Source organism: Coregonus lavaretus (genome assembly GCF_964263955.1).
Source record: "Coregonus lavaretus genome assembly, chromosome: 38".
Taxonomy (NCBI): domain Eukaryota; kingdom Metazoa; phylum Chordata; class Actinopteri; order Salmoniformes; family Salmonidae; genus Coregonus; species Coregonus lavaretus.
Genome location: NC_140025.1, coordinates 14,753,784 through 14,763,724, shown reverse-complemented (window position 1 = coordinate 14,763,724; position 9,941 = coordinate 14,753,784). Strand labels below are relative to the sequence as shown.

Sequence of the window (9,941 nt, the reverse complement as noted above, 5' to 3'; positions counted from 1 at the left end):
AAGACCCAAAACATCCCCACATCAAATTAAATATTTTTCTTGATCAAATAACATGGAAAACACCACTTTTTGTGCAGTATTAATTTACCATCCTTACAAACCACTTAATGTAAATGTACATTACTGAATTGTACATAGGCTGGTCATCTAGGTTTGTCCCTGTAGACTCCATCACCATCAGGAAAAACAATGCACAATGTAATTGAGTACATTGAGACATCAAGTGGTTTATGATGATGTGGCTCAGTTGGTAGCGCATGGTGCTTGCAACGCTAGGGTTGCGGGTTCAATTCCCACGAGGGACCAGTAAGAAAATGTATGCACTCACTACTGTAAGTTGCTCTGGATAAGAGTGTCTACTAAAATGTCAAAGGAATGAATAGACCATTTCAGTTTTCACATAGAAATAAGTTACATTTGCAAAGTATTTCAAGAAACTGGAAAACATATATCAAACAATTATTTGTATATTCCACAAGTATTATCAGATTAACTGTTTTGTACAGATAATTATCAGACTCAAGTTACAAATGCTTGTAAACGCTCAAATACAAATACAATGAGTTGTAATTTTTTCACAAAAGTAGTGCACTGGGCCTAGGGACGTCCCAATAATCCTGGTTAGCACAGATCTATACTTTATTGGCCATTTACATGAAAAGGCATTTCGTGATGTCAGCATAAAAATACACAAACACAACACAATATATTACATGCAGCACGGAGAACTGGAAAGTTAGTACACAAGTCACACATTTAGGCTACATTTTCACATATTCAAAGTCTGTGGCTTACTGTCTGACCATGTATTGGGCCTGCATCATCCTATGTCCCACTGTTCATGGCTGATGGAATGAAACTTGCCTTGCTGAACAGTGGGACCCCCCTGGAGGGCAGCAGCTCAAAACATTGGGATTGTGTGTGGGGTCCTCTATGATGTGTGCTTGGCCTTGTCCCTTGCCGGCTTATCATAGAGGCCCTGACACCCCCTGCACTGTAGCACGCAGAGCTTGGACCCCAGGTAATCTTTGTCGCGTTGTGAACATCCTCTATTAGAAATAGTAGGGGAGATGGTGCAAATGAATGGGCTGTCTGAATGGTCACGCATACATCATGATGTGAACATGGACTAGAGTGATTCAATGGAAGGTGTATGGATATGAATGTACAATAGGATATTGAGGATGTGATACTGACTGGGATCAGGACAGTATAACCCCATCACTGGTAGGTAATGGGACCTGTAGCCGCCTTCAACTAATTAACACACACACACACACGCGCGCCAATTTGCCCACTGAATCAAGCCAAACCAGACTCGACTGATGCGCTCTTTTCACAGTGTGATAGGATTTGATGTAGGCTAGTTTAGACCACCTATACACTGTCTGGCTATAAAGTGATAATACTAAAAGAGAAAGAAAAAATATTTGACAGTATTTATTCTCAATTAGACTAGAAATAGTGGACAATCTTAACCTTGGGGAATATCGAGCAGCAAATTATTTAGTGCACTAACCCAATCTACAGAGTGGAAGGTCAACAAATTGACAGACGAATGTTCTTTCTTAATTTGTCACTCGCGATTCCACACATCGTACTCTTCGCCGCATTCTCAACCATATTGGAGGAGAAGGTCCAAGGTCTCTCGAACCTTCTTCAATTCTCGTTTTGAGAAGGAGGCAAGGAGCGAGGATGTGAATATATCAGACGTCACGCTGCTTGCTTAGCCGTACCTCTTCTAAATTTCAGGCTAAGGAGCAAGCGTCACAAAACCCCATCTGCTACACACTCACCCCCCATACGGACTCCACAGCGACCCCAACTATTGCGCTAACCAATCACCATTATAACAGACGTCATTATAATGGATGCATTTAAGCCGGATGGATGTGGTTATTTGAGGTGTTCATTCTGACTGTTCTCAGTTCTGGCTGCTGAGTCACACGGTCTTTATCTGCACAGTCGTGACTGAGAGTAGAGAGCTGAGAGGAGGAGGAAGAGGAGGGAATTAAAAGTGGAGCCCAGCTTTGGCTTCGTTATATCACTGTACCCAAAGCTATGAAATTGAATCATAGCTACCAAACTACCCAACACTTAAGCTCCGATTTAGCTTTTACCTAGCTTTTAGTTAGCTGTCTTCATGGGGGATTGGGTTACTCTGTATCAGCATGGTACCCATAGTTTAACTGTAGCCTGGCTATGTCACAGGCTATGTGGACAATTCTATGTCCAGGTCTCTTTCTCAATTAATCTTTCCTCGATACCTTGCAGCCTCTCTCCTCGTCTCCTTCGTCAAAATCCATTGGAGGTAGGGATCGTGGACCTTCCCCGTCAACACATTTGAGAAGGAACCGAGGAGATAGGATGCGAATTATCACATTGGAAAGACACATTTAGATAGAGTCCATAGAGATCCCTTTTAGCTGTAGGGTTGAACAAAGAATAAGGTTCTGACATCTGGTGGTAAGATATTGCCAATACATCATAGTCCTCATTCATGAACGCCCTCTCCTTATTCCTACACTTGTATGGCTAGTCGTTGAAAGAGAAAGAGCCTTCACATACACATGGCCATACACCCTCACAAGTATAGACTCCGAAGCACCACCCAAGGAAACATGACACAGGAAGCGGAGAAAAAGGGTCAAACGCTAAAGGGTTCTCCAGTAACCTCACTAGATGATGACCTGTGATGTAATGGAACTCATCATCCCTCCACTACTTGGTGACACAGTACTACTATTGGTGGTGTTAGATCACCAGAGGCTCTGCTCACTACACAATTACTAGCATGGATTATTTTATTTTAGTCATACACTTAGATTCAGATAAGTACCCATGACATTAGAGAAACCTTCCTCTTATGCACCAATGACCAGTCACGCACTGTGCAATTCAAATAAGGGAGCATTCCCCAGATGCATGGCCTCCTTACATCCATCTCTGTTAGCCTGTACACCTGAGTGACCACTAATCAGATGGAACAGCCAGTAAGTAGGCTTATGACCTTTCACCTTACAACCCCAGACCCCCGCACTCCCCAATTCCCCTCAACAACCGTAGCAGCAAAGCTACCTGAGTGTCTTCCCAGAATACTCCACTGTAATCTTACCCGCGAGGTCGAAGAGTGTTCAGATGTTACTTGATCCCCACTTTATGTGGCACGGCACACTGGTGTTGCACCTGCTCAGGTGTCCCATTCTCTCCATCAGGGTGTGGCCAGAGAGAAGACACAGGAGAGAGAGAGCGAGAGAGAGAGAGAGAGAGAGAGAGAGAGAGAGAGGAGGTCAACAGAAAGACAGACAGACCAGTCACTGTGTTTCTCAGTCAGTTGGCCAGACTGAGATCTAACCAGTTTGTCAGGCAGTTTGTAGGGCATTTGGATTACAACGGTCAATTTGTCAGTTACTGGCTAAGTTAGTGAATACAGTTTGCTAGGAAACTGGTCTGTGAGCAATAGACAGGGAAACTGCTATCAGGTTCTCCATTGGTGGTGGTCGGTCTATTGGTCAGTCACTCAGCCAGGCAGTAGCATTATATCCTGGTAATTTGTCAGCGCAGTCCTTACTCTGCCATCACTCTGTCTCCACCAGCCTCCAGTGGGGGTCATCTTACTACCATGGGGCCAAGATGATTAGCTGGGTGAGGAGATATGGCCATACCTGATAGTGACAAGACTGCTGCTGATGGATCAGCTGGAGAGAGGAAGGTGAGTAGCCAGACTGACCTCCCGAGGTCTGCGTGTTCTGATGTCAACGCTGTTCAGATGAACAAACAACTGACAAGGATGTCTTAGGAGCTGAGCTCCAACTTCCATCCTCATCTCTTTTTCTTTCTATCTCTTTCTCATTTTCTAATTTTCTCTCTCCCTCTCTCTCACACCATCCCCCTTCTCTCTCACGCGCCCTCCCTCCATTTCTCTCTCTCTCTCTCTCTCTCTCTCTCTCTCTCTCTCTCTCTCTCTCTCTCTCTCTCTCTCTCTCTCTCTCTCTCTCTCTCTCTCTCTCTCTCTCTCTCTCTCTCTCTCTCTCTCTCTCTCTCTCTCTCTCTCTCAAACACACTCCATACAGGTGTCTGGGGCAGAGGGAACGGACCCGGCCCGTACTGAGGATGAGTCTGTGAGTAATGAGGACCTGCCAATCGTGGAGATCCCCACTACCTTCAACATCAGCCCCCTCAGCAGCCAGACCAGCGGCCCCTTCTCGCAGGACCTCCAGGACCCCCATGTACCCACCGCTCCGCCCCAGGAGCCCCCTGCCCCCATCCCAAAGAGCCAGGGCCAGCTCACCCCACCCAGCTACCACCCTTCCATGCGCTTCATCAAGGTCCAGCCCTTCATGCACGGTATGGAAGCCCCAGTGTACACAATGACTCTCCATCTATGCGTCAAGAGTTTTTCGTGTTCTGGACACAGAGTCAGAAAAACCCCTTTGCCCTATCTATGGGAGCCTCACATGTTGTGATGGGGCTAACCATGGCTCTTAATGGTTTGTGGCCTTACTAGTGCCAGTGTTGCCTTGTCCTCCATTATTTGGACGTGCTCTCATGGTTAATTTCTGGTGCTTCAGGTGATGACTTGGTAGAGACTAAGACGCTATGCAGCCGGCTCCTGGCACACTGGGTGCTGCTGGTGATTGTTGCGTGTGGTCTACTGGCCCTGAGTCTAGCCCTAGGCATTGGGCTTGGAGGTAAGGGAAAACTGTTCGTGGCCTTGTTATTACATAGTAATTATCAACCATATTATTACAGAAAGATAATCTGTCTATAGCAGTTATATTGAACCATATGTGGTTGGATTGATATCAAGGACACATGCACTTGACACTATATGGCTGTATTACATAGTGTTATCTATCTATTAGAACAGGCAATGTTGTGTGTCAGGATATAGTATCAAGTACTAGGATTAGGATATACAGTGTCTGAGTGGCTCATAGTGTTGGTGTAATAGTATCATTGTTCTGTACTGTGTTACTGTGATTGTAAGAGGAGACGTGTGTCATATGTGTAACAGGAGACACAGTGCAGTAAGTTAGTCTTGAGGCCTGAATAACACGGCAAGTTGTGCGTAACCAGGGGTGGAACATGTCATTACATATCACTGTGAAGTGCTTTTTACATAGAATCGTAGGATTTTACTACAACTTCTTTCCAATTCCACCACTGTGTGTAACAATGTGTGTGTGTGTGTGTGTACATGTGTGTGTCCTCCTTGTTTCCAAAGTGGGAGTCAGCTGCACGGGGAAGTTCCACTGTAGCACATCCACTGTGTGTTTTGCCAGATCTGCGCAGTGTGATGGCGTCAGCGACTGCGCAGATGGGGAGGACGAACTGCAATGTGGTGAGATGCACACTTCTCTCCCACACACATACACAACTAAAAATGCTCTCTCACTTTAACTCTGATAAAGGGCTTGAAATTCCCTCACACCATTCATCCACATCATTCACTGTGTAACCTCGTCCCCAGGCTAGGTCAGATAGGCAAGACTATTCACTTAGTAACCTGTACACACACTAATGACACACAGTATCTCAGTTGGGAGCATCATATAGAAAGTCACTGACATGTCAGTGTGGTCCTCTGTAGTTCAGCTGGTAGAGCACGGCGCTTGTAACGCCAAGGTAGTGGGTTCGACCCCCGGGACCACCCATACACAAAAAAAAAATTATGGACGCATGACTGTAAGTCGCTTTGGATAAAAGCATCTGCTAAATGGCATATTATTATATATTATATTATTATTCTGTCTGTCTGTCTGTCTGTCTGTCTGTCTGTCTGTCTGTCTGTCTGTCTGTCTGTCTGTCTGTCTGTCTGTCTGTCTCTTTCTTTCTTTCTTTCTTTCTTTCTTTCTTTCTTTCTTTCTTTCTTTCTTTCTTTCTTTCTTTCTTTCTTTCTTTCTTTCTTTCTTTCTTTCTTTCTTTCTTTCTTTCTTTCTTTCTTTCTTTCTTTCTTTCTTTCTTCCTTCCTTTCTTTCTTTCTTTCTTTCTTCCTTTCTTTCTGTCTATCCCTCAGTGCGTCTGAGTGGGAGGAGCTCTGTGCTGCAGGTCAACAGTAGGGGTGTATGGAGGACCGTGTGCTCCGCCAACTGGGATCACACACTGGGTTATTCTGCCTGCAAACAGCTGGGATACTCCAGGTACACGGTTGGGAATTGAATTGAATTAGTTCTCTGTGACAGGGGTAAAAAGATAAGTGAAGGGCCAGAGGTTCACTGGGGCTGGCATGGTGGATGACTACGGTGAGGGTGAGTGGAGCAATGTCAAGAGACATACAGAGAATACAGATCATTCCACCATAGAGACTGGTCCCTCCTATAGCTCAGTTGGTAGAGCATGGCGCTTGCAACGCCAGGGTTGTGGGTTCGATTCCCACGGGGGGCCAGTATGAAAAATGTATGCACTCACTAACTGTAAGTCGCTCTGGATAAGAGCGTCTGCTAAATGACTAAAATGTAAAATGTAATAGAGACCATTCTCCCACATGGCCTGAGGAGAAAGAGCCTATTACTCTGCAGTTTGTGAGAAAACTCTCTCCCTCCTCGTTGTAATACTCCCACATTTACCCAGCATTCAGAGGGAGGGCTTTCTAATGGGTTTCTGTACCCAAAGGTCCCATTAACTGCATTGCTAATCCCATTAAAATCAGCCTGGCATTAAATGACGTGAAAAATCACCAGCCCAAACAACCAGCGCTCTAAGTAGGTTAAGATGTTCAGTTATACCATCGTCAGTTTCTCACAACGGATCTGGCCGCGTTCCCATTTTGGGGATTATTTTGGCAATGAGGCCCTTTATCTACTTCCCAAGAGTCAGATGAACACGTGGATACAATTTTTATGTCTCTACGTGCAGTTTGAAGGAAGTTGCTAACTAGAGCTAGCACAATTGCTAACTAGCGTTAGCGCAATGACTGAAAGTCAATGGGGATCTGCTAGCATGCTATTAGATACCCATAGACTTCCAGTCATTGTGCTAATGCTAGTTAGCATTGGCTCACGAAACTACACCTAACTTCCTTCAAACTGGACACAGAGACATACAAATGGTATCCACAAGTTCATCTGTCTCTGGGGAAGTAGATAAAGGGCTTCAGTGCCACAATCCCGAAGTATCCCTTTAAGACCGTCCTGGTTAATGTTAGGAGTATGTTTGGATTAATAATTAATTACTTTTATTTGACCAATTTAAAATACAATTAAAGTTGATTCAGCCACATGAAATCAACAACACACCCATTCAAAATGATTGTGGATAAATCACCATAAAGTCAACAAATGTATTTATGTTGTGGTCCAAGTATATTAGGATCCTGTGTTCACTTTTATATATGGATTATAAATGAATGGGTAGTACTATCAATGGATCTAGTCACAAAATGTGAGGATAATACCCTCTGAACATCCCAAACCCACCCACTGCCTTGCATCTCATATGCAGCCAATGAAAATTCACACTATGTGCACCAATAAACTGTAAATATCTGTGTGGTTCCTTCTTGTTCGCTCAGCTACATCAGTTCCAGCTCCATGCCCCTCTCATCCGTCGAGTCGGCCTTCCAGGCTAACCTGGTATCAGTCAATCTGAGTCAACCAGATCGCCAGCAGACTGTCAAGATCCACAACACCACCTTCCTCAGGTGAACCATTTGGCCATCCATCTCTGACAGAAAATAAAACTGTGCTCATTACCAGTCTGCCAGTATTCAGAACTTTAACAAATGTACAGCTGCAGCAGCAGGTTCGTCCCCTTCTAGCGTATGCCCTTACAACCAAATACCTTTTTACAAGCACTATTGAGTTAAGTATGCAAATTCTTGATTCTGCCATCTACCTACAGTATGCCACCACAAGGACTACATACTATGCTGATGTAGGGCTGACAACAGGGCTGTGATGGTTGAATGTATCCCTGTTCCTGCTATAGGAACTGAAGCCTTTTGAACTAACTGTCTGGAGGTACCCCCAAAGTGGCGCATGATACAGTATTTGTCAGACTATATGAAACAATGGAAGGTGCCAAGAATAGGCTAATTCTGCGTTTCCCTCAGAAACGTATGTTGCTCGGTGGCACTAACTAAAGCATGTTTCGTAATCGCGTATTGATTGTTTCTGTCTTGCCAGCAGGACAATAGGTGGCACAGCAGTGTTCGTTGCTCTGCTTCATAAGTCTAGTTGTGATCCCATGTTTCACTTCAGTCCATGTCATGTTTCTCAATTACATAAGGGCCTGACTTTGGCAAAGTACATGGGTTTGTACATGGTACAAATGAGAGCATACATCAAACTTTCCCATTGGTGTTATACAGAGAATAACCTAATTTGAACCAGTTAACTTTCATTTTCTGAAGTTATTTCCAGCATGTTATATACAATTGGTTCCGTGCTCAGGTCCACAGACTGTCTGTGTGTATGTTGGCAGTAAGTATAAGCCTTCATTCTCTGTTTTTCCAGTAAGACCCAGTGCAGCTCTGAGAGTGTGACCGTACTCAAATGCCTAGGTGAGTGAAAGAGTGACAGTGGAGTTAGAAAGTGTGTGTGTGTGTGTGTGTGTGTGTGTGCGTGCGTTGTGAGTGTTTACTAGCAACATTATCATATCAATTTTCTCCTGGCTGCCCCCTGCAGAGTGTGGCTCCAGGCCCATGTTCAGGTCTCGTATTGTGGGAGGGAACGTCTCCAAACCAGGCCATTTTCCCTGGCAGGCCAGCCTGCACTATCAGAACCAACACCTCTGTGGGGGCTCCATCATCACATCACGCTGGATAGTGACAGCAGCACACTGTGTCTACGGGTGAGCCTCTCACAAACACAGGTGCACGTGTGCACACATGCTTACACGTACATATGTACGCACACATTTATACTGTACTGACCTTACATGAACACACCATAACTTTTAAAAGTGATAAGGTTTTTCATTGGTTGACTGTCCATCCTTTCTCAAGGTTTGCAACAAACCTCATGCTGTGGGCGGTGCATGTGGGATTGACAGATCAGCCAGTCAATGGGGTGATGTCTCGCTCTGTGGAGAAGATTATCTACCATGCCAACTACCAACCAAAGGGCTTAAACTACGACATTGCGCTATTGAAGCTTACAGAGCCTCTTACCTTTAATGGTACCACTATCTACAATGAGCCCCAAAAGTATTGGGACAGTGAAGTTTTTGTTGTTGTTTTGGCTCTGTACTCCAGCACTTTGGATTTGAAATGATACAATGATTATGAGGTTAAAGTGCAGGCTGTCAGGTTTAAATTATTATTGTTATTTTTTGCTGTATTTTCTAAACGGTTCAGCCGATATGGATGAAAATACCCTCAAATGAAAGCTGACAGTCTGCACTTTAACCTCATAGTCATTGTCTCATGGAGTACAGAGGCAAAACAACTACAAATGTGTCACTTTCCCAATTCTGCCTGTCTGTCTGTCCTACTGACTGATAGTGATTTAGGGCTCTATTCAATATTCAATCTGTATCGCTGAAGCATTACAGATTGCGCGATAGAAATGTAAAGGTAATTTCTGATTGAGCTGACAAACAGCATGCAAGGTTTACCGTGAATGCAGTCTCCGCCAACGCAGGAACATTGCGTTTAAATTTAAATTGGGCTTTAGTGCTGAACTTCCGCGATACGGATTGAATAGAGCCCTTAGAGTAACTGTTCTATTCACCTCAAATCTGAAGGAGCACAGCAGGTTTATTGGCTAAGTCTTTTCCTCCAGGTCTGGTTGAGCCTATCTGCCTGCCGAACTATGGGGAGAGATTTGAGGAGGGGAAGATGTGCTGGATCTCTGGGTGGGGTGCCACAGTGGATGGAGGTGAGTGGGGTCAAATTCAACACCTGAATAGATGTGCAAGCACTCACGCATACACCACATTCATGCAGGCACGCACGCACACTCTGTGATACACCTTTCCTGCCCTTCCTCTGTGTGTGT

At 44.6% G+C, this 9,941-nt stretch overlaps 1 protein-coding gene across 2 annotated transcripts in view; it reads left to right on the top strand.

Moving 5' to 3' along the window:
* LOC311111964 (uncharacterized protein) overlaps positions 1–9,941 on the top strand; it is a 426,062-nt gene that overhangs the window by 64,546 nt on the left and 351,575 nt on the right. The gene's annotated exons all lie outside the window — the stretch shown is intronic.